At 42.6% G+C, this 26,172-nt stretch overlaps 1 protein-coding gene across 2 annotated transcripts in view; it reads left to right on the top strand.

Moving 5' to 3' along the window:
• Positions 1–461: 461 nt before the first annotated feature.
• Positions 462–26,172, top strand: part of ADGRF5 (adhesion G protein-coupled receptor F5) — a 96,693-nt gene continuing 70,982 nt past the window's right edge. The window contains exon 1 of one of the 2 annotated variants that reach the window (XM_010333976.3): positions 462–709. The gene's annotated coding sequence lies outside the window, so the exon portion shown is untranslated. The remainder of the gene's footprint in view (positions 710–26,172) is intronic. The other variant, XM_003923086.4, reaches the window with a different exon arrangement.

Genomic DNA, 26,172 nt, shown 5'->3' with positions numbered 1-26,172 from the left:
TAAGAAAGATCAGACTTTCCAAAGACAGAGCTTAGCGGGTCTTTCCTGAGGCTGGGAACAGACTCTTCCACGTTCTCTTCTAACCTGCCTCTCATCAGCTCTCTGTAACATGGCATCTGGACTGGGGCCAGAATATGCTTCAGCTCAGTGGAAGAGGATGAGAAGTTTCTTGACTTTTGCAGAGTTAAACACTTAGAGAAACTTCAGGAAGAAAGCACTTGGTAAAAGGTAAAGCTGGCCAGCCCAGCCCATCAGCTCCCTGTCTGGGGTCTTGCTGTTTTTTTTTTCAGTTCTCAGTGTGTTTATTCTCTTCTTTCCAGTGGCCAGAGGACAAGTTTCTTGTTTCCTCTAGGGAGCCTGGAGAGAGGCATCAGGCACCAAATACAGGAAATCATGTGGAGAAGATCTCTTATTTATTACAGTCCCCATATTACTTCCCTTCCTCAAGCCCCCGCCCCCACCTCCAGTCACTCAGTGTCTCCCAGCTTCTTCCTGCAGCAGAGAACAGAAGGCAGTTCACCTCTGCTCCCGACAGCCTGGGAACCGGCAAGAGCCCCAGCATCTGAAGTCTGCTCTTGCGAAACCCCACCCTCCTCTGGCTGTGTGATTGAATGGGAGGCCCTCAAGGTTCATCTCACCTGAGAGGTTTTTGGGCAGATCTACAGTAAGGTGTTAAATTTTAGGAGCCTGCAAACCACAGAAGAGAAAGGTAGGTACTTGCATCGTTTTGATTTGTCATATTAAATGTGAATCCAGCTGCTCTGGAATAGATGTGTATTTCCACATGGCTTTTCTAGTGGGCTGCATGCTCTCAACCTGTGTGTCTGGTGGCAATTTACTGATTTACAAGACTGTGAGGGCCAAATAGTGAGAGGAGATATGACATTTGGATTTTTCAAATCCATGCATCTTTGGATAAAGAATTCAACCACTATATAGGTCATGATGGCAATTCTTATTTTCTTTGGAGTGTAAATCTCAGAAGTTGCTTTTTTTTTTTTTTTCTTGGCTTCTGCATAAGGGGTAATTTTTACTAACTACCTTTCCTTTTTAATAGTATAGACTCCTACCATGATTTCTTTGTTATTCCTTTCTGAGTTTTTCAGTTAAGGAAGTACTAGATTTGACAGAGAATTTGCTAATAGAAATGGGAACAGATGTTCTTAATTTAAGAGTGCCTATGTGCTATAAGTAAAGAGAAAAGAGTACTTTGTTCAGGGATCTGGTGGACTTCCAGGTTATTTTCTAGAATTTGCAGTGAAACTGTTGTTATTCTGAGGTTTCCTGAAATTCAACACAAGCAGTGACAGCGTATATCCAGTGACAGCTCAGAGGCTGTGGTGGTTGCTATCTGCACGGATGGCGCTCACTCCTCAGCTGGGTACGCTTGTTGGTCACTGTTGGAGCTCAACATGATAGGTCACTGAGACTCAGGGAGCGATCAGATCTTACTTACATAGCACTACACATTTCTCTGGATTTTTTTTTTTTTTGGCCTGTCATGTTTTTATTGTTGCTTCTTGTCTTCACAACCAGCCTTTCCCTAAGAGAAATAGTTTACACAGACTTCACAGAATATCAAACAATTCATTCCTATTTATTGAACATTTTCTATTCTTTTCTAGCTTACTTAGTTCAAATGCTCATAATTTCTTACCACTTATGTATTTAACCTCAGTAGTCTCCCTCTATTCTATCTTCCATACCCTGCTACAGGGCTCTTGGGAATATGCAATTCTAATAATGCCACTCTCAGTTTATATATATATAGATATAGACATACACACATATATATACATATATATACACACATATATATATATATACATACACACACATATATACATACATACACACACACACACACACACACACACACACACACACACGTATATATATGTACACATTCTTTTTTTTTTTCTGAGACTGAGTCTCACTCTGTTGCCAAGCCGGGACTGCAGTGGTGCAATTTCGGCTCACTGCAACCTCCACTTTCCAGGTTCAAGTGATTCTTGTGTCTCAGCCTCCTAAGTAGCTGGGACTACAGGCATGCACCACGATGCCCAGCTAAATTGTGTATTTTTAGTAGAGATGGGGTTTCACCATGTTACCCAGGCTGGTCTCGAACTTCTGACCTCAGGTGATCTGCCCACCTTGGCCTCCAAAAGTGCTGGGATTACAGGTGGAAGCCACCACGTCCGACCTCAGTGAAATATTTCTGTTGCACTCTGTTGCTTACAGCCTTGCTACCTAAAGTATAGTCCAAGGATCAGTTGTATCAGGTATGAGTTGGGAGTGATAACTTGGGAACAAATTCTTTATCTCCTTCTCAGACTTCTTGAATCGGCATTCTAATCCCTGGGTGACTCATATGCACATTAAAGTTTGAGAAGCATTCACTTAAGGAGGGTAGAAAAATCAAAAATGGCTTCTTAATGTTCTGCCAGCCTTACCCTCTCACCACCTGACCTCCCAACTAAACTAAATGCTTTGCATTTCCCTAATATGTGAATGCTCTAACACCTGCCCATTTCTCTGTGCGCTGTCCTCCTTGCTTGGGATGCTTCTATTCATCTTCCCTACCCAATTGCCCATTAAGGCCTGGTTTATACACCTTCCTTCCCTTCTAACTGCCTTCTACTAAGTGGTTCTCAGGTCTGTGATTTTTCTAGTACTTGGTGGAATGTTTTGACATATCCCTAAGCACATTAAATGATGGTTGCTTTATTTATTTTCATTCTTGAGGAGCTATAGATCTTCTATGTCTAAACACATAGCACTTAGCATAGTTTTGGGCACCTAGCTTCTGCTCAATCAATTTTGTTGAATGAATAAGTGAGAGAATGAATGTGTACACTGTTTGAAAAACTCTAATTAATTATCAGATCAAGATCTACAGTTTGAATCTTCCAAGGATAGTTTTAATCCCTATAGCATTTCCCACTCTCTTCTTTCTGAAATGTTGCTGGATTTATTTACTCACGAAATATTTTGAGTACTTTCCATGGGCATGGTTTTTAGAAAATATTTCTTTATGTCTGTGTGGCTGCCTCTTTCATTAGGTGTTCCCCTATCAGTGCCCCTCATTCTCTGCCACTCTAAGTCAGGGACTCACTGAGTACCTTCCATAGGGCAGGGAGTGTGCTATGTGCCAGAGATATGATGGCAAACAATACAGATGTGTGTCCTACCTCCACACAGCTTTCATCTGGAGGAGTTACTTTTTGTCATCCTTTATGCTACTTCTCTTTATGGAAGTATTAAGGAAAACTGAAATAAACCTGATCCCTAACAAATGCTGGCACATCCAAGTAAAGGCCTTGAGAGCTTGAAGCTTGAAGTCAGTGTGATTCAGTAGAAAGCAAGCTGAACTGTGCTTTCGAACCCCTGTGCAGATTTAGTCCTGTGCCTGCAACTCTCTTGCCATGTGACCCTTGGGTGGGTCCACAACCTTTCTCTGAACATTGATGTTTTCAAGTGCTGAACAAGACAGAGAGCTACAGGGGAGAGAATCCCTGATTTCAGAGTGTACAGAGAAGACCGTATCCACATAGCCTCTGCAATGACATTCTCTCCTGCCACAGGGCAATTTGAAAGGTGGTGCTCTATAAGTCTCTGAGTCCAACCAGCTCAAAGAGAGCCATTTTATTACTACGCCCATGTGTTCAGCCACTGACATTAACATTGTTCTTTGGCACTTCCCCAAGAAGACAGTGTGCCCATGACTTCTGGGGAGCAGTGCCCTGACACTCAGAGGGATCCGCTAGGCGTTCATTGTTGGGCAAAGAGCTCTTTGAAGCAGGTAAGATGAGGAGGGAGGAAGGGCCACCATTAAGCAGTCCCTGCTTTCGGAAAGCAGCCAGGAAAAGAGAAGGAAATAGCTTTACCAAGTGGTGAAGGAAAAATCTAGAAGCAGGTAGACATATAGCCAGTTCCTGACATCATTACAGCAGCACAGCTAAAAGGATTGCCTTTCCGACTACATTTGATATTTTCCTTTTTCTACCCAAAGATTTGTGTCTTAGCCAGATTTCACTTAGAGTCAAATGTTGGAGAAGGGCATTGTCTCATTTTCCCACAAGTTTTACACTCCCATAGAGCACATGGACACTTGGGAGAAAGCGAACCACCACAACCATCAGGTTTAGGCTGAAGCAAACTGCCGAGGCGCTCTCAAGGGACCGCTGTTTCTGTCTTCCAGGCTTCCTCTCTTCCTCCTCCATTGTCCAGAACTTCCAAATGAGATGCCTCCTGCACCTCTAGAATCCCTTCTTGCTTCCTGTTGTGCCTATTCCTTTCTGCCTCCGGGCTTCTGCTATGCCCACCTTGTCTGCAGCTGCCTTTCAGCAGCTGAATGTTTTCTGCTGGTAATTTCTGCTCTACTCACGTTCACTTTTATCTCTGTCAATAAACACATGTTGCAACAACAAAAACATGTCAACCTGCATGAGAGCTTTCCAGTGGCCTGCCACAGGTCTCAGGCTATATTTGAGATCAGCCTGGACTAGATCTGGTTCAGCATTTCTTTTTAATGAGAGGCATGCTGTGGGCTAGAACGAGGAAGACCTGGTTTTTAATCTCTTGCCTTGAACAAGTAATTGTATCTTGCCAAGTCTTTCTTTTGTTTCTTATAGGAGCTAATACTTAGTGCACAAAGTTGTAAGATTAATTATCTAAGGTGTCAAATAGATTCCTTTTAAAAAAAACACCAGGTCTTAAAAGAGGAGGTTGGCCAAGAGGGTGAAAATGAGAAAACTGTCATTCACAGAATAGTTGAAGGAATGTTTAGGGGACAACCGAAGTCAGAAGCACATCTTGCAGAGCATGAAGGCTGCCTTTAGATATTTAAAGGTTGCTCTGTGTGGGAAAAGAGAAGGCCAGCAGAAGATCAATGAGTGGAAATTATAGCGTAACAGATTTCAGCTCAATGTGTGGAAGGATTTACCCACCATCAGAATCATCTGAAAATGAGTGAGCTGCCTTGTGGTGTGGTGAACGCCCTGTCCTGGGCAATATTCCAGCACCCTGGAAGACGGAGCAGTGGCCGGGGTGTTCCCAAAGGGATGCCCGCTCTGGGTTGAGTCCGGGTAATGACCTCAAAGGTCCCTTCCCGCTCAAAGCTATCAAGAGTCTCGTGATGTCAGTGCAGTGATCCAAGCCGCCAAATGAAGGTCTGCAAAAAAATCATCAGGCTAGACAGAGTGAGGATAGCTGACTTTTCACCAGCCAGCCCTACCTATCTGCTGCAATGAGTTTAAAATAGGGTCTTAGTAACAATGGAGTAGGTTGGACTTCCAGGAAAGAGTAAAAGAGAAATGAGAACAATGAGGAGGGAAAAGTTCACAGTAAACCACTCTTTTGGGTTACTCTTTAACTAAATTGTGGGTTACTTCTTGTGCTGCAGACACATTGCTATTTGACAGAAAACTGCCACATTTTGGTACATTTTCAGTCCGAGTAGAGTCAGGCAAATAACAGCACGACTCAGAGCTTTGGCCCTGACTTCTCCTCTAGCTATAAAACAGAAACACAACTACATGGATATGGGTTCCTGGCCATTCAGAAATCTAATTTTAAAATGTGAAAAAAAAAAAAACTGATTCTACCATCTTGTAAATTTCAAGGACTACGAATGGAATATCTGACTTTTGAGGAGAGAAGAGAGCTGGCTGGAGCTGCCTGCCTGCTCTGAGCCAAGTTCACGGGACTCTGCCTTCTACCCATCTTTCCTTTTCTGCTAAATGAATCACCTCAAGGGCAGTGTCTCTGCCAAGTAAGGACCTGGAAACTTTGAGAGAGGTGAGACTTTAGCTTAGGTAGGCCCTATACACATCATCAACCACTCCAGGCAGCCCCAGAGCTTTCTGTTAATACTTTATCCTGTGTGAACTCAAAGAACTTGCAGTTCTGGACCCTCAAACATTTCTGACCATGCTTGGGCAGCATCTCAGCATACTTTTGCTCTCTTCAATCTCATTTTGAGATCCTGGGGGGAAAACGCAGCAATCCTTTCCTTAGAAATAGATATCAGCAAATGCTATGTATTTTCTAACCAAAACAAAGCCGTGATATATTTTACTCTCAAGCCTTACCTAAACTAGCTTTCTTAAAAAGCACTAACTAAAAAAAAAAAAAAAATTCTTTGACATGTAATCAACTGTGCAGGAGAAGATCATAGAAACCCTTGCAGACCAGACCAGTGTGTTTATTTTTAGAGGCACATCAGCCTACCCAGCATAGCAAAGCAACTGTCTAATGTCCAAAGCATGGCCCTGGGAATTTCCTCTAACAAGGCTGTGTTTCCGCCTATTGTTAAAGCACAAAGGACAGAAGGAGGCCTGAGTAAAGGCTCATATTAACCTCGCTTAGAGTGAAATCTGGAACCTGTCATCACCTCGGTTGGATCAATGTGGTCTTGAGGACTGGGGTTAAGAGGGAGATTGCCCGCCAACTCCGGACAGATGCAAATGAGTAGTCATCCAAAAATATTCCAGAGACCAGTGGCGGCAATTCAAAAGTAGTAAAGGGTCAGCTTTCTCTTTGTAGTGAAGGATCTAAATATCGTCCGTGCCATGAAGTGGATTCTGGTCCAGACCTGAGACAGGGATGCCATTTGAGGATCTTGGCTTGAATTGCAATTAATAAAGGTATTTTAGGCATATTTTTAGTTTAAAAAGGCATAAAGGTATATACACATGGCCCCAATACACATACACACGTACACAGACACACATTCACTAGAGCAAGTATCAGATACCTGAATTGCCCAGAACTTTGTTATTTTAAGCAAGTTTCCGATCCTTGATCTATTCATTGATGAAATAGGCGTCACAGATCTCACATCCTATTAGTTTAGGGTTAAATAAGGCACAGTATTACACATAATCTCACCCAAAATAGACTTTTGCTTAAGTGTTTGTATCTTGATCTTAACATGCTTTGAGCTTCTTACAAGAAACTTCTGTGCAAATATTTACTGTCAAGTCTCCAGGGGCTTTTGTTTGTTTTGCTACTACAGAAAGAGAAGGCCAATTTGTTACTTAATTGGCACACTTTACAAACAGAGCTTTTCATGACTTTGTCAAGCTCTTTCTACTCCTAGGGAAGGCCACTGCATTATTACTCAAAGTTACAATGCTCAGGGTTATGTCTAGGGATCTCTGTAGAAGATGAAGAGGTGGGTCTCAGGTCTGCACACAACAGTCCAAACCCATCCCGTCCTGTGTTGAGTCTGTGATCTGCATTCCACAGCCCCATAACCATCCTTTGCCCAGCCAAAGGCGTAGGAAGCAAGGGGGACCAGCACGTACAAACGCCAGCCTGAGCAGGAACTGGGTTGTTGGCCTCTGCCAGCAGGTGGATGTCCAGGCTCCTGCCAGGTCCACCGATTCAGGAAAATGTGTTGTAGCCTTTTGGTGAGAATGTAAGAATGTTAGTAAAAACGCCTTTATGGATTGTTTTGTTTGCAAGTGTTTATTATCAGACACCCCTCAGGGGTTCACAGGGCAGGTTGTGAACGTCCGAAGTGGGGCCTGGGAATTTCCTTCCACAAAGCCTGTGCTTCCTCTCTTTGTTACTTCTTAAAGAACAAGTCGAAGCATTACTAGAGAGCCTTACTTAACCCTTTATCCTGCCCACTGCTTCTTCATTTATATCACAGAAACTTCATGCTACCAGCCATCTAAGGAGAAAAAAGATGTTTGGATTTTGGTTTTGGCGTGCACTGCAGATGGGCATGTGTGTGTGCATTTGTGTGCATGAATGTGCATACGTTTGTGTGTTAATGGAAAGGAAATACGTAAAGCACAAAATGTACTGCATTTTAAAAACTTTTCATTTAGTATTATAACATGCACCCAATCATCGGTCAGACCAGAGAAAACTTCTTTCTTTATCATAATATGAATTCCTGCTAAGAGTGATGACTCAATTTCAGTTCCCTGTCCCTAGGAAAGGGCTCTCTTAGAATTACAGTTGTTTCTCACTTTTGGAGTCTACTTATTGGCTAAAACTAGGGTATAATGAGTTGAGAGATATTTCAATCAACCAAGAATTATTTATGGAATATATTCTAAGTATCTTTACTCTAAGAGAAACCAGAGATTCTGTGCTGTGAAAAAATTCAAGACCGTATGATGTATTTATACAAACACACAAACTCAACGCATTGCAAGTGAGAGTGCAAAGAAGTCAGATATTTGTATGGTCTAAGGACAGGAAAGATTAGAAGAGGGACGCGGGCCCTCATCCAGCCTAGAACTCTTCAATTATCCCCAGAGACATCTTCATGGTGTCTTCACTGTCCTTAAATCTCCAAGCACCAGTGTGGCCAAGTGTGTACACTGTACACATACACATGTACTCCCGTGCACACACACTCTGCTCTCAGGAAACAGCTGCGCCTTCTTGAAGGATAACTCCATTGGCCTTCTCACCACCTACTCCATGCTAGGATCAGCTTCAATACCCACCTCTTCTGCCCTCCTGTTTTGTCCCAAGGGAAGACAGACCCTTCCCTGCATCCAGAGCTCAAATCTCCCATGTGCCTGCCATCTATTCCCACAGCCCCCTCACTAGGCTCCCCTCTTACTAGCCCTTTCCTGTTATCATTTAATTATTCTTAGGTCCTTCTCATCTTAAAACAATAGCAGCAGAAGGTCTTTCCACTCCGTATTTTTCCTCAGCTACACTTCCGTCTTCATTCCCCCTCACCACAAAATTCTTGAAAGGGTTATGGCTATTCATGTCTTCACATCATTACCGTATATTCACTTTGTGCTCTGTCTCCCCTACCCCAGGGCACCTCAGCAAATGCTTTTGCCAAGATTCTCTATGACCTCTGTATCCTCAAATCCAACTCATTTATTTTCAGCAGGACTTGACACTGTTTTTACTTCCTCTAGTCTTGTCCCTGCCTTCCAGGGCACCAAGGGTCCTGGCCTTCCTCTTTCTTCTCTGGCTGCAACTTCCCAGTTTTTTTTTTTTTTTTTTTTTTTTTTTTTTACAGGTTCCTTTCCCTCTGCTATTTCCTCAACTTCTCAATGGCCATAACTGGGGCCACCTCTTCTCCATTCATTCTGTCTCCCTACTGAGGTTCATTCCTCTGCCTGGAGTTATCTTTTCTCCCTTATCTGTTTATATGGTTTGGCTGTGTCCCCACCCAAATCAAGGATGGGGCAAGGTAGAGATAATTGAATCCTGAGAGTGGTTTCCCTTATACTGTTCTCATGGTAGAAAATACATCTCCTGAGATCTGCTGGTTTTATAAATGAGAGTTCCCCTGCACAAGCTCTCTTTCCTGCCGCTATGTAAGACATGACTTTGTTCCTCCTCACTTTAGGCCTCCCCAGTCATGTGGAACTGTGAGTCCATTAGACCTCTTTCCTTTTTAAATTATCTAGTCTTAGTTATGTCTTTATCAGCAGTGTGATAACAGACTAATACATCCCTCAAATAAACTATCCTCCAAAGCCCATTTTAAATGTCACCTAATTACTTCCATTTTACAGGTCACCCCAGCCCTGTGCAAAACTAATCTCCCTGCTAGCCCTGTGCAAAACTAATCTCCCTGCTAAGTGCTTTGCAGCACTGTCTCAAGCCTGCTTTACAGTGCCTTTTGTGTTTGAAATCTCAGTAATTGTTCACGTGCTCTTCTTTCCTAGGACACAGGGATGCCATCTTTTTTTTAAAATAAGAGACAGGGTCTAGCTATATTGCCCAGGCTGGAGTGCAGTGGCTGTTCACAGGCACGATCCCACTACTGATCAGTTCAGGAGTTTTGACCTGCTCTGTTTCTGACCTGGGTCGGTTCACCCCTCCTTAGGCAACCTGGTGGTCGCCTGCTCCCAGGAAGTCACCATATTGATGTCAAACTTGGTGTGGACACCCGATCAGCATAGCGCGCTACAGCCCAGAACTCCTGGGCTCAAGGGATCCTCCCACCTGAGCCTCCAGAGTAGCTGGGACTACAGGCACGCACCACTGTGCTCGGTGAAGGGATGCCATCTTATTCATCTTTTTACTCCTCGCCCCTAGCATAGTACCTGGCACATTAGGTTTTTAATCAGTATTTGATGTAGAGTTAGGAAGGCAAAAGTGTCACTTAAGTGAGTTATCTCTCATTAAAGTAAAATAACATCTTGTACTCTTTCAGGATGGACGTATTCATTTCATTTTAATATAATTTTTTAAACTTTACTCACATTTAGGCTAGTAACAAACTTTTATCTTTTTTAAAAATGAAAATCACAATTCTTAACACTTCTTATATGAGTTTGCAATTCCTGTTTAAAAGCAGCAATGAATGACACTTGGACATCACATTTTATTTAAATCATCAGTTAGGGAGAATTTCCAAATGCATTATGACTGACACTGCATATTCATGCACCTGAGGTGGGGTGGCCATGGCACAGCAGAAGTCATATTTTTCAAGGTCGTTACTTCACTGTGGATGTTGACGTTGCACACATTTTCTACAGCTCACCTGCAGAACTTGTCTACTCTTCCTTCAAAGCCACAAAGATTGATTTACTGACCTGTCTGAAGGGCAACCATGGTTGTCATAGAGAATGAGCCTAAGCACTGAGCCAGGACAGATTCCACCCAATCTCCTGTCTTCCAGAAGTTCATAAGACAGGGAGGCATCTTAGGGCACAAGGCCAGAGGCTCACTTAACTCTGGGTGGCAGATGGCATGCCACCTCCTCTGTTGAACTGTGAAGAGAAAGTATGTGACCTGCTTTTTATTATGAAAGATAGCATCCCTTTAAAAATCTCTATTTGGGTTTTTGTAATAATGGATGTATAATATATTAGTATAAGAGAATGGTAATTGACAAATAAAATATAACATTTACATGGAGATGCAAAGCAGTTTGTGCAAGTGTGGTCTAGAGATTAGCAGTAGATAAACTGGCGGGATACTGAACAAAATGCAGATCTCTGGGCTCTACCTGAACCTACTAAATTGAAACCTGTGTGTGTAGGAAGATGGGGGTAGAAGTAAGACAGGGAGCATTGCTGCAAAGTCTGCAGTTTCCAACCAACACCTCAGAACAGGAGTCCCCAACCCACGGGCCATGGACCAGTGCTGGTCAGTGGCCTCTCAGGAACCAGACCACACAGCAGGACATGTGCCTCAGGCGAGCCAGAATTATTGCCTGAGCTCCACCTCTTGTTGGATCAGCGGTGGCATTCGATTCTCATAGGAGTTTGAACCCTATTGTGAACTTCACATGCAAGGGATCTTGGTTGTACGCTCCTTAGGAGAGTCTAATGGCTGATGATCTGAACAGTTTTATCCTGAAATCGTGCCTCCACTTACCCCGCTTCTCCTGGTTTTCTAGAAAACTTGTCTTCCATGAAACCAGTCCCTGATGCCAAAGAGGATAGGGACCGCTGCCTTAGAAGTACTTTCAAAATATGAGGCACATTTAGTCAGGCATAAAAAACAATGTTTAGAAAATATCTACCAGCTTTGTTTAGAAAAGTGTTTACACTAGAGGCAGATGGGTCCCTCCCTGCATTTCTCTGGGTAGGTTAATGATTTTGTAGTCCAGGCTCATGTTTGCAGGGACATTCTGCTGAATTGTACCCTTTATCTGGACTACAGGTTTGGAACAGAATTTCTATATTGCTTTGTGCCATCCTTCAAAGCATTGTATGTTTAACTTTCCATTTGTTTATATTTCAGCAGCTTATCTTGAAGCATGATATAGTAGTGGCAAAAGCTGGGTTTGGGATTCAGAGTCTGCCTCAAACTCTACAATTTGATAGACTTTCAATCTATGTAGGTTTTAAACCAAGTTTGGCAAGTTGTTTAACCTTTCTGAGCCTCTTTCTCTAAAGTAGGAATAGCTAACTAGTTCATGGAGTGTTGTGAAAATTAAATGGCATTGTGCATTTTAAAAGCTTGTTAAAAAACACTCAGCAGAGACCCTGTGATGGAGGTGGTCCTCAACAAGAGATAGCAATTAAAAATAGCAGTACTATCATCATCATCAACAACAACAATAATAAATGTGCTGTGAGAAAGAAATCATCTACTAGTTTCCCAGCATTAAAATAGTATTCTGCACAAAATAGGTGCCCAGAAACATTTGTACAGTGAATCTTATTTGTGAATATGAATACATATATTGGGAAAAGGGCAGGATTTAAAAAGTGAAAATATGTAACCAAACTGCTGTGTGACTTGAGAGCGAACCTCAGATGCTTTTGATAAAGCTCAGCAACTTTCTGCAAAAATCATCCCTTTTCTCAGAGATGGTCTAAAGTTCTCCTTACTTATGTTAACAGGCAATTACACCTTATTTTTTGTATGTGTAAGTTTCATATCTGATGTAAATTACTAAATCCAGGGCTTTTTTCCCCTCTTTTCACTTGAGACCACCTTTAGTCAACAATTTCCTATGACAATTTTCAGGAACATGCAGACTTTATATATCGTAATGCATTATCCATCAAAAACAAGATCTATAATTGAAGAATTAGTTAATGCCTACAGCCTATTTACTGATATGCACTAGTTCCATTTTTAAACCCAATAACTCAAGCCACCAAACAAAATTTGCACACATGCATGAGTGCATGCATGCACACACACAGACACACATACACACACACATATATCTCTAATGGTTATGCATGTGGAATCAAATTCTTCAGCTTGCTAGGCTTTCAGTTTATGTAGGTTTTAAACCAGGTTTGGCAAGTTGTTTAGTCAGAGCTCACTGCAGCCTCAAATTAGTGGGCTCAAGTGATCCTCCCATCTCAGCCCCACAAAGAGCAAGATTACAGGTGCTTGCCACCAAACCCAGCTTTTCATTGTTTGTAGAGACAGGGTCTTGCTATGTTGCCCAGGCTGATCTGAAACTCCTGGCTTCAAGGGCTCCTCCCATCTTGAACTTCCAAAGTAATAGGATTAGAGATGTGAGCCACTGAGCAGGCCTAGAATTTACATTTTCGACAAGTTCCAAGAATGTTGGGGGCCCACGTTTTAGAACCACTGCTCTGTCTACTGAGCAGTCTCTGGATATGAAGCCAAGAACTTAGCCAAAATGATTTGGGTGATTCTTAGGTGGTACTAAAATTTGACATTTCCTGGGAGGAAGAATCACTAATCTCTTTATCTTCTTTGCTCTAAGTGCTCCTTTAACTTTTAAATATTTCTGTAGTTTAAGAAAATCCAACCCAAATATTTGATATTCTGATTCATTTTGCTCTGTAAGGGTCAAAATATAGGGTTCTTTGGAATTTAGAAAATCAGCCCTTTGAAATTTCTCTTTGCAAAGCAGGAAGTCACTTGTTGCCCAGAGCAAACACTTGAGTCAAGCGTTTGCCTCTTTAGAGGGCTTCAGAGCTGTGGCTTTTTAGCACATTTCTGTACATTTTAGAACAGTCCGAATCTGAGTCTTTACAGAATGGGTTATGCATGTGGAAATATGAGATCTGTGTCTTTGAGTGTGGCCAACTGGCTAAGGCTGAAATATATCCCGAGGGCTGTTATTTCCTCCGTGGTAGATAAGGCAGGAGGACAAAGGAGAATTGGAAGCATGGATAGTGCTTATTTTCTCCTTTGCTTACCAAACTCCAACAGAAAGCAACTATCTTCTTTAATGTCGTGGTCACGAACTAAATTTCTCAAAACAAATATTTAGAAGAAAAAGATTGATGTGAAAAATGTAATAGTACGTGGTTGAATTAATCTTTAACATGAGTGATGAATCATGATTTGTACCCCTTCACCTCAGGTTATACCAAAATCTGTGCATCCTGAGTCCCAGAGTAAGTCCTGCAGAACCTTGCATATAGAAAAAATAAAAGTCAGCCATTAGTATTGCTGGTTTAGCATCCAAGGAAAACCATATTTTTCAATCCGCGTTTGGTTTCAGATACGGAACTACAAATACCAACTGTATGTATTGAAAAAAAAAATCCACATAAAACTGGGCCTTCGAAGTTCAAACTCCTGCTATTCAAAGGTCGACTATAATTGAATATCATAAGAAAATAAGTTCTTGTGAGGGTTTTATAATCATTCTAGTGGTCTAAAGTCCTCTACTTATAGTACTAAGATGCAAATGCCATTGAGAATATCTGGAAGTAGCTGGAAATCCTCATTCATTGAAGTTGATTCAGTTCCATTTACAGTCTCTACTACATGCAGAAGCAATGAGCTAAATATGTGTTTGAAGATTTTCCAGCATACATGTTTTCTCTTTTTGTATAGCAGTAAAATTAATTAGTTGAAGCTCCCCATTCCATAATCTCACAACAAAATTCAACCTTTAGCGAAAGTCACTTTTGAATCTTGAAACAATGAGTTGAAGGGAAATTACTAAAAATAATTGAAATTAACAGTGATTGTTCAAAAAGGAAGTAAACAAAAAATTGCTTTTATAGAGCCCGAGAGACAATACATTTTAATTAACTTACTCTTTCCCCTCATTTGTTTAATTTTCACACAGGGATTTTACTTGAAGTCACATATGCTCATTTGGTTGCCTACTTATTTATTGTGTGTCGCCACAAGTCTCTACAGTCCTCCAAAATCAGTGCCCTCCAGTTTCCTGTGCCCCTTCACACCTTTGAGCCCACCTTGAGTCCACCTTAAGCTTCAGCTCTGCCTGCCCTCAAGCCAGATACCCTGAGACTGGCCACTCAACGAACCATATTAAAGCAAGATTCCTGCCCCAGAGGGTAGAAGAGAACCATAGTTAAAGGAGTAAGCAATGAGTCCCTGGGACTTTTGCTTTGATATAACCAGAAAAATCGAAAGAATGAAAAATAACGCTAGTTTTGGGGAGAAGTGAGAGCTCTTTGTGAAGGACTCTGTGGCAGAACGTGTGTGGTCATCTCTAGATTTGTGGTTTTCAGAATTTGGTTTGCACAAGAGTTACCTGGAGGGTTTGTTAATGATGAAGAACTTGGGGCTGTACCTTGAAACTCTAGGTGGGGGAACTCACGGGGGAACCCAGAAGTGCTGGTCAGGGGACACCAAAAGAGCTGATTAACCACCTTACCCATGTAAATCATTGCACCCTAGTGCAGTGCTCACTAAGGTGCTGATCCCCACCCACCAAGATGCTCCTTCATCTAGTGGGAAAAGGAGGTGGACTCCAAGATTTTAATCACAAGCTCAAAGGACCAGTCACTTCCAGTGGCCTCATCTACCAGAATCTGTTGGCTTTTTCACAGCAGCCCCAAAGCTTCTCATTCTCATTGGCTTCCAAGATGACTGACAGAGCCAAAAAATACAGAAGTAGACAAGTGCTAACATGCTAGTCAACAGTGTTTATCAAGGATTAGAGGAGTGTGGGAGGAAGACACCACACTCGGCTCTGATTTGCTGCTTATAAGATGGCAGGTGGTGGGGTCTGAGGCCAGCAGAAAGGAGGGGAAAGGGAGGAGGATGCTGTAGAAGGCATCCAGCATGTTATCATTCTTCTAGCAAAGAATTTTCAGAGGAAACACTGGAATTCGTTCTGCAGGCTTTCCAGAATTAAAGACTATGCATTTTTCCCAAACACCAAAATTAAACTGTAAATCCTGTTTATTCACAAGTTACATGTAATAGAAAACATTTTTGATTATTGATAACTTCAAATCAGTATTCCCACCCTCCTCTTATTAGTACTCTTGCCTTCTGTGGTTTCAGCCACTCATGGTAAACTGGGGTCAGAAAATATTAAATGGAAAATTCCAGAAAAAAAATTGTAAGTTTTAAATTGCATGCGTTTCATGAAATCTCATGCTGTTCATTGTGTTTTACCTGGAATGTGAATCATCCCTTTGTCCAGCATATTTCTGTCCACTGGTCACTTAGTAGCATTTTCGGTTATCAAATCGACTGCCAATGTATGTATTGAAGGACCTGGGTTCAAGTGACCTTTATCTGACTTAGTCATAGCCCCAAAACGCAAGATTAGTGATGCTGGTATGTTATATCATTGTTCTATTTTATTGTTAGTTATTGTTGTTAATCTCTTAACTGTGCCTAATTTATCAATTAAAGTTTATCATAGGTATGCATGTATAGAAAAAAAAAAACGTGGTACATATGGGGTTTAGTACTATGGATTTCTGGTATCCACTTGGGGCCTTGGAACATATATAAGGGGGACTGCTGTGTTGCCTTGCAACTAGAATGGTGACAAATGGTTGGGAGGACGTAGATACACATTTCAAGGTGGCAGCCCCAATTGGCCTGAACTGCTCTGCTTACTAAGATAAGAAAATAGACGATCCCGTAGTAAACCCAATGTCATGAAATCTGAGACAGTGAGGGGCTGGGGAAAAAATGAGGTAAGTGTCATAAGGGGAATTTCAGTGACATGGAAGAAAGAAGGGCTTGATGCCACCCATCAACACACACACACACACACACACACACACACACACACACACACACAGACACTCCTCACTGCCTGTACCTTGTTTCATGTTCTTCATAGCATTTTTGCTCATCAGACACGTAACTCATTTGTTTGTTTATTTTCTGTATTTCTGTATCAGTCAAGATCCTGGCAGAGAAGAAGTGACATTCTCAAAGGGTAGCAGAAGAGGTAAGGGCAGTTAAGTCAACATAGGACTGGCAGCCTCGAGCAGCCATGGGCTGCCTCTCATTAAGTAAAGAGGGTCAAGAAGGGTGGGGAGGTAAGAGAGGTGTCAGAGGAACCTGGCAGGATCTGTGGCTGCGGGGAGGAACAGAACCCCTGCCAAAACTACAGCCTGGCAGGAGGGGAGGGGAGAAAATGTCTGGCCCTCCTGTGCTTCCACACTACAACCTCCTCCTCCCACTGGGATCTCCCACTCTCCCTACCTTCCATCATCCTCCTGGACGACAAGGCACAGCAGAGTGCAGAGTTAGCCCCCTGGGGCACAGAGAAGGGCAAAGATGGGCCTAGAGAGTAAACAGAGGCTAACCAGCACCTCCTCCAACTAGAGTGTAGACTCCTGGCGGACAGTTATTTTTGTTACTACTTATCCCCAGGGCCTAGAACAGTGTCTGGTGTATAGATTTTCAATAGATGTTAGGTGATGGAATGAATGCGTACATGACTTGGAAAGACAAGAGATGTCGAAAGAAGTTTAAAGCAGTTTCTTAGTGTGTGTGATGTAAATCCACCTACTCTCACTATTATAGTATGCATAATATTGATTTACCCTTTCTCATAATGCTTTCACATGAAGAGATATTTTGAGGAAAGCAGGTACAGCAGGTAGATCTGGAAGAAAAGATAGGCAAGATACTGCAAGGACCTCTCTGTATGACCAACATTGAAACCACAAAGTCTGAAGGTTAATGCTGTAGAATCTACAGGTGATAGAGGTACAGGAGTGTTCAAACCCCAGCCAGCCCCCACCCCAGGCAGGAAGGCCTTGGGTATGGGGCAGCTCTGGGCTCCATCCTGACCAACTCAACCTCTCTGAGGCTGATTTTCCTCATCTGTAAAATGGAGATGAGGAGAGAATGCAGTGTTGTGAAGCTTGAGCAGGACCTGACACACTGGGCCTGGTGTGGTGTAAGCAGTAGGAACCATAAGGATTGCTTCCGGTGCAAAGCAAGGTCTCCAATTTTAAGATAGGTAGCACTGGAAACTGCTGCCGATGCTCTGCTTTCTGGGCTGAAGCCATTCATTCTGCATTCCTGATTAGGGAAAGGGTCAGGCGGTAGTAGGACACCTCCTTCCGGATGACTGCGTTACCCCATCCCCCAGCAAGGCTTCCTGCTTCCTTCCTTCAGGGTCAAGTGGAGTCAAAGCTTGTTTTCCTTCTCACTCCAGGTCAGCACCACACATCACACCCTTATTTTTTCAGGTGGCTCTGGGGGCTTTGAACTGCACTGACAGAGATCCTTGCAGCCCTTCCTTCCTCTGGGTCAGGGAGATGCTTCCAGATGGAGTTGAATTCAGGAGCAGGTGAGGGACTTGGGGAAAAGGAGAAAGGCAAGATTAGCTTCCCCTGGAGAAAACGGGAAATGCCTGAAAAAGTCAGATTCACGTGGCCTTCCTTTAACGTTAGCTCTCTCTCCACTTTTATTTGATAGTGGCAAGTTCTTCCTCTACCCTCTTTGGGTCTGTACCCCTAAAAGTACTGCTCTGAGATAAAATAGACGAGGTTAATGGGGCACCTCTAAACGAAGGTCTCCTGTGCTTGCGTGAAGAGCTCACAAGACACACTCTGGAATCTGTGACACCAGGGTGGAGTGGTAGGGGGTTCCCTCAAGTGCAGGCAATAAGATGATGCTTTGTCTGTAGAGAATTTGAAATCAACAATAAAACTGACTAAAGCATTTTTTAAATTGTATTTGGGCTCTGGGGTACATGTGCACGTCCTGCATCCTGCAGGATTGTTGCACAGGTACATACATGCCATAGTGGTTTGCTGTCCCCATGCCCCCGACCCCTGTTGCCTACATCAGGCATTTCTCCCTGTGTTATCCCTCCCCCTCCTCCCCAACCCCCCTCCGCTGTCCCCCTCCCCTCTCCATCCCTCCACCTAGCCCAGTGAGTGTTGTCCCCTTCCCTGTACCGAAGTGTTCTCATTGTTCATCACCCGCCTATAAGTGAAAACATTCGGTGTTTGGTTTTCTGCTCTTATGTTCGTTTGCTGAGAATGATGGTTTCTAGGTTCATCCATGTCTCTATAAAGGACACGAACTCATTGTTCTTTATGGCTGCATAGTATTCCATGCATTTTTTATCATTATCACCATATGGTGGTGATCCCAAACAATGTCATCGGTTAAATATTTTTCCTAGAAATATCTATTGAAGGTCTAAGTTCTAAACAATTGCTATCATCACTGGTGAGTTTCAGCAATATAAGTTGCGAATTAATATACTTTTATTACATATCTTTTAATAAATAGTGTTCTACAGAGAAGGTAATTCAGAAAACTCTCCTTTATATAGCAGCTCCTGACATAGAGGAACTCAGCTATACATGTTTGTTCCAACAGTTTCTAAGGATTTGGGACTGTTTGAGTTTGCCTCAAGTCTCCCCAGCCTCTGTAGAATGACATATCCTTGCCTTTGAACAGTAGATTAAAAACAAGTAATGTTCGTATGGTGGTTGTAAAGAAACTAAACAGGAGTATTCTGTCATTCTATGGGACCCTATAGAGTTTTGATTTGTGTTTAAAATTTAAAACAGTGAAGAAGAGTGCAAACTTCAAGGCATACTATGATTACTTGGCACGTACAAATTTTAGTTCACATTGAAACATTTTACTGAATTTTAGTAATAACATGAAGTTGAATATCTTCTTTTTTAGTCAATTGCTTTAAATTGAAAGAATTAGTTGAGCAAATAAGGATTATTGCTAAAAATAATGTTCTCATATAAAGGAGGGGAAAGTTAATAAAAGATCTGGTCCAAGTGTCAACTCTGCTAGATATCCCCATGGTCCAGAATTGTGTGCCAGCTGCTTTCGCTATTTTTTTTTTTGAGATGAAGTTTTGCTCTTGTTGCCCAGGCTGGAGTGCAATGGCACAATCTCAGCTCCCCACAACGTCTGCCTTCTGGGTTCAAGCAATCCTTCTGTCTCAGCCTCCCAAGTAGCTGGGATTATAGGCATGTGCCAACACGCCCAGCTAATTTTGTAGTTTTAGTAGAGACGGGGTTTCTCCATATGAGTCAGGATCATCTTGAACTTCCAACCTTAGGTGATCTGCCCGCCTTGGCCTCCCAAAGTGCTGGCATTACAAGCGTGAGCCATGCACCTGGCCAACTCCTTTCTAATTTTATGCAGAGAAGTGTGAGTGTGTATGTGGCATAGAGTGTGCGTGTGTGTGTGTGTGTGTGTGCATGAGAGATTAGTGGACTCAGGTGCCTCAGGGGAAAGAGGTCACTCATAAGATTGCCCATATTTAGTAAGAGCCTAGGAGGTTCAAATGAAGAGTCCCAGGCAAAGGTATGCTGTAAGCATGTGCACATACTGCTGGGTAAAACACAAAGTTTAGATCTCAATGGCTTTCAACAAAATGGAAATTTGAACAATTTGAGGAATTCCGGAAGAAACTAAAAATATATGTGGTTTTCCCTCCCTTAATATTCTAGGTCAGATGAAGCAAACCCAAGGGATATGAGCCTGGAATAATCATGTAATTGTTGATATGTAACTGTGTTTTGTGTACTGTGCTTCAGATCCAAAAATAGTTTAGTGGTCCTGAGAGGCAGACTCTGATAAATAGAAGGTGACGTAGTTATGAAAGGTCTTGAACGTGGAAACATGGACCCCTCCTTGTGCTGAGATGGGTCATGGGAGTTGTGGAGGGCTGAGCAATTTCCATGAGTCCCAATAACAATCTGTACAATGCTAGACCATTTCAAATTGCAGTAGCAGCCACTGTGAACACCTTTCTCTTTAATCACTTACCCTTTTTATTCCTTAAAAAAAGTCAGAAAGCTCAGGCTAGGATACAGGGCAACTCACCTTCAGTAGCAGCAACGTGACCACCAGGTCAACTAGAAGGTCGGTCCATCTCTCAGGGGTTGCCCTTGTGGTATGAGATGGAACAGACCAGTGAATAAAGAGGGTACCAAAGCAATGACATGTCCATGACTTGGACCTGGGGAGACAGAGAGTTCAGTGGATTTAGGGGCAAGCCACTTGAAGTGAGCAGCTAATGCTTCTCTCCAATATTAAAACAAGCAAGTTGTTTTGAACAGGAGTTACTATACTAAGCGTTATGTGTAGGAATCTGGAAAATATTTATTCTTGTATTTTCTTTAAAGATGATTCACTGTAAGTAACGTAAAAAGCGGTGCTCTCGGGTACCAAGACCTTCCTATCAAGTTGATACTTAGTTCCCCTAAACTAACTGACGAGCTCTGCCATTTTGCAGCATTCCACTTCTCTATGCTTCTCAGAGGCACATTCTTCCTTCTCCCCAGGGAACTGAACTTCAGAAAGTTTGATTAATTTTCATATATGCTGCATTTTCTGTTCCCATCACTGCTGCCTCCAACTTTGTGCTTCTCCACAGTGAGCTTATTTTTGGCCTCTTCTTGGCACTGAATTTCAGAACCATTGTTTTTTGTAGACACTGGCGTCGGCCAGTCTTTTTTCAGATTTCTTTCTCAAGCAGACGTTGTCATTGTGCATGACATATTATGTATTCTTGAAAGGGCATTTTAAAAAGAATACATCATCCCACAGAGGAATTAAGGGAAGTCTTAGTAAAGGGACATGACTATTAGCCGTGAAACAGGAGACCAGGAGCAGTGACTCTGCAGGGAGGTGGGACGCATGCTTGAGGGTGGTAGTTTTCACCACACAATGACTCTTCTATGGCTGACCAGAAGGTGTTGCTGACCTAGCGATGTCACCCTTCTATTGAAGGTCTTACGAATTATTGAGCATCTGTTATGTACTGGGAATTTCTAGCCCTTCCTCAGGAATTACTTTCACTATGGCTCTGGCAATGTGGAGACTGGGGGAGCTCCCTGAGAGCAGCTGTGATGCAGCAGTAGAGAGGGATGATTGATTTGACTGACTTTGAGGCTGGAGGAGAAGGGTAAAGAGAGGAGATGAAATCTTTAGTTAAGAGCTGTGAAGGGGAACAGAAATCTGTTGCAGTAAATGAGGGGAAAGAGAAAGACGTAATATCAAAGAGATACTCTGTGTTTGTGTGCTGGTGATGCTGAGGAAGTAGAAGAGGACAGAGCCCAGAGTCCAGTGGAAGAAGGAGCAGACCTTATCATTCCCTTAAACTGGAAAGAAGGTCAGAATGGGTAGTGCAGGTGCAAGAAGATTGAAAGTTTACATGTAAGAAGATGAATGTTTGTTATTTTTTTAAAACAGCATTTCTCTCTGTGGCCCAGGATGGGATGCAGTGGTGTGATCACAGCTCACTGCAGCCTTGACTTCTCAGGCTTAAGTGATCCTCCCACCTCAGCCTCCCTGGTAGCTGGGACTCTAGGTGTGCACCACCATGTCTGGCTAATTTTTGTACTATTTTGTAGAGATAGGCTTCCCACCATGTTGCCCAGGCTGGTTTCAAATTCCTGGACTCAGGGGATCTGCCTGCCTCAGCCTCCCAAAGTACTGGGATTAGAGGTGTGAGCTGCCAAACTAGCCAAATGTTTCACTTAATTGACTGTTTTGTCAATGAAATGAGGCAAAGATACTGCTAAGAGTGAGGAGAGAAGAGAAGGTGTGAAACGGTCCTTTTGAGGAGTGAGAAAATGAACATAAATAATAGGATTGCCAGGTTATGTGGCTATAACAATCCCATTGATGACTAGCTGAATGATTTTAATATACAAGCTGCATGCCAGCCTGTGAAGAACTGCTGTCTGAAATACCATTCCCACGTCACTTCCCACTCTTTCTACCCTCATTGTCCTCCTATTATCTCTACTGTCATCCATGTTAAATCTTTAACTGCTAGCTTAAATTAATTCACACTAATCTGGAACTCACTGGAAATGGAAATGAATAATACATCAACATTTCAAAGATATTTGAGTCAGAGTAGGGGTAGTTTCTTTACTTAAAGCAATTTGTCTCTGGCAGTATAATTTTAGGAACTAGGTACATATAAACAAGTTTTTCTGTTGCCTTCCAAATTCTGTTACAGAAGTGACAGTTTATACTTCTGATGTCCCCTGGCGTCTTATTTTTCAGCCTACTATTGTTCCAGTCGTTATACTTTCACTTAACAGCTGTATCTTAATATGTTAAAAAGAACCACTTAACATTCTTCCGTGAAAGAATGTAAGCCCTGGAGGCCGGGCGTTGTGGCTCATGCCTGTAATCCCAGCACTTTGGGAGGCCAAGGAGGGTGAATCACCTGAGGTCAGGAGTTTGAGACCAGCCTGGCCAACATGGTGAAACCCTGTCTCTACTAAAAATACAAAAATTAACTGGGCGTGGTGGCGGGCACCTGTAATCCCAGCTACTTGGGAGGCTGAGACAGGAGAATTGCTTGAACCCGGGAAGTGGAGGTTACAGTGAGCTGAGATCACACTACTGCAGTTCAGCCTGGGCAACAAAAGGGAAACTCCATCTCAGAAATAATAATAATAATAAAATAAAAAAGAAGAAGAAGAATATAGTCCCTGGAAACATTGAGCTAATTTATTTAGGTGTCATTTCTTGCTCTAATTAAATCATGAACCAAACATCACAAGGAAAAGACTGCAAGTTTAATACTGCCTCTTTCTCTGCCCAGAAATCACTACTTCATCTTAGGTATTAGGTATATGGATAACACCCCACCTGTACCTGTGAAATTGTCCCAATTTACAGGTAGGAGAAAGGGGTATCTTAATAGTCCTCCTTGGGAGGAAACTGTTTTTAGAAAAATACCCTGATAAGCACCTAGAAAGCAATTGTAACTCTGAGACCTCTAAGAGAGCAGAGGGTCTCATACGTAAAGTGAGGAGTGGAATATGTTTGTTACCCCCATAGAAAGAGCCAACAGGAAGAGAGTGGAGACTGCAGGGAAGAAGGGAAGAGAGGTCAGCGAGATGGTGGGAAGCTGGCACTAGACGAGGTGGGATCTCGATAGAATGGTAACATCCCCTCTTCCAATCACAACTTTGTTATTTTTCTTGTTGTAAATATGACTTTAGCTGCTCCTTTGCCCCCATATTTTACGTTCACATTTACTGGGCCTGTGTTTAGTAAAGTTCAAAAAAGAGGCTGTTTTTCTTTTATACCACCCTTGAGCAACACAGACAGAACGTACTAGGAGTGTGGCAGTTCTATGGTTTGAGCTGGCCAGGAGAATTTAAACATCCTCAGGAATTCCCAGGCACGCTGAGGAAGACTCTGAGCTTCCACAAGCTGGAGTAAAGCAATTTTATCTAGAATTTTGACAGACCAGGATTCACAGCCAGCATTTGGGTTATGTGCATCATTCTGGGACCCCATCCGACATGGGTTCTTCTGTCCCCTTATGCGTTCCTCTGGTTGTCACTCCACTTTTCAGTATCTCCCTGGTTAGAGTCAGTAAGAATCAAATTGAAGCATTTTAGCCAGAGTGTAGCCTATGCTTCTGTCTCAGGAGGGAAATATAGCTATTCAGCATGACATGAGCTTAATTCTAGCCTGGGGAGGTATAACGTGGAGAAAGTTTTGCAATCAAGTTTGTTGACTTGTTGATGACGAAGCTTTGTTTATGGGTGTTGTCTGAGAAGGAGGTTTCATGCCTTTACCACCTGTTATGATGCTGTTCTGAGTACTCCATGAAAGCTGGGACCTAGGTAAGTGGGTGGGGACTTGGGGGTTCTGGATGGAAAAGACACTGCTTTGACTGGTGCTGGTCTACTTCTGCGATAATGATGCTAACGAGGAAATTCTGTCGCTGGCTTGCATCGGAAGTGTTATCTGTGTTGAATACATAAAGAGGGGATAAATGCTGACAGATTTTTTATTGCTCTCATCAGCACAGAGGTGTAACAGGACTTTACCTCTGTGTGTACTTATTCTACTTTGAACCATTATTTTTTCCTACCAGAAAACTGGGGATGGGAATGCATGTGTTGATGGAGGCTGGCGGTCACCAGTCATAAGGAAACAGCACTGCATGCAGAGACAGAACATCTAACTTCCAAGTCTGGCTCTAACACTAATGCTGCTTGTGACCTTGGTTAAGCCTTTCAACTTGAATATGAGAAAGTTAGAACAAATGATCACTAGCCCCCCTGCCCTTTGCTTTAACATTATTGGATTCTGATTTTCTCCTGTCATGGATGGTTCTTCCACACATATTTGTCTAGTGGTTTGGGCATTGTGGCTGTTCACTAATCAACTTGAAAAATTCTGAGGAAATTATTTCCATAATCAGAGGCAAAAGTGAAGGAAACTTTCTTGGGAGTCAAAGGAAATGTCAAAGCACTGAAAATAGCATAGAGTGATGGAATTTGGATGGGAGATGCTGTTGTGAAGACAGGGTTTCGCAGTCCCAAACCAAGATTCTGCCTGATGTTTGCAGATCAGCCTCACTGTTACTGTAGTACATGGTAACCGTCAGTGTGGAGTGCTTGAACCCAGGATGCATGGTAAAGAAGCGGAGGTTAAAATAGGAGTGACTGCCCAGTGTGCATGGACAAAAGGACATGTGTACACTGAGAGGAAAAGTGTAGCTTCCTTCTAAATAGATTCCCTCCTAGGCCAAGACAAGAAGGAAAGCCATATCCTCAGACAACTGCTCTTCTCCATGGGACTAGGTTGGAGGGGCCTGAAGGAGGAAGAGTCAGTGACAACTTCAGTCGATGACTCTGATATGTGCATCACCTCTGAGTTGGCATATGTCATGCCATGGGCATCAGAAATGACTTCCTGCTACATAAATGGCATGTCAGCTCTAAGAACTGAAAGTGGAATGTGAAGGCTGTGGATGACTCACAGGCCATTGGCAGTCAGGATTCCCCAAGAACAGGTTAATAAGGGTCCAGAGAAAAGCGTGGATGACACCTCAATGAGCCACACCTCAAATCTGCCCCCCCACCCCAAGATGCTATCTCTCCCTCTTCAAGGAAAAGGCAGAGAGGGTAGTTCTAGGAGTAGAGTTCAGAAAAAGGTTCCACTTGGATGGTGATTTGGATTTCTGGCAGAAGCTTTGCCATTACTGCAGGCATAAGAAGTGCTGGAAGGGAGCTGTTAAGTGTGTCCAGTTGGCTCAAAAGATGGGAGCTTTGCAATCTTCCACAGTAAAATAACATCATTGTCTGTGAGACGCATACACAAAGAAGGTGTAATAACACGGTCTATTGGTAGAATGGGTGCAGGAGCAGTAAGTGAAAATAAAATCTGAGCGGCTGCAGCTAAGCACAAATATGACCAATTCCATTAGCGGAGGCTCTGCCAAAATATACACACATGAGATAAGAATAAGACCATTTGTATACTATAAAACTGCCCAATTATTTGCCGGTTCCTTCCTTGCATAAGGACAGGTCAGGGCCAAAGGAGAATTTTCCTGACCTCAGTATAGAAGCACCAAAAGAGAGCTGACCTTAGGCCAAAAGGGTTACCAACATCTGGTTATGGATTAAAAATAAAAGAATATTAAAAAAGCAGAGCCTACCCTGCCAAGATGTGGAGGTAGGAGAATTTTGCAAGTTGAACTATTATGTACTTTAGCTGTGCTGTCCGGGCCTGTGGCATTAATAACTTTGCTGTGCATTACACTTTCAAATACTCCTTTGCAAT

Source organism: Saimiri boliviensis, chromosome 4 (genome assembly GCF_048565385.1).
Source record: "Saimiri boliviensis isolate mSaiBol1 chromosome 4, mSaiBol1.pri, whole genome shotgun sequence".
NCBI lineage: Eukaryota > Metazoa > Chordata > Mammalia > Primates > Cebidae > Saimiri > Saimiri boliviensis.
Note: the sequence above shows the minus strand (reverse complement) of the source record. Positions and strands in the feature narration are given on the sequence as shown.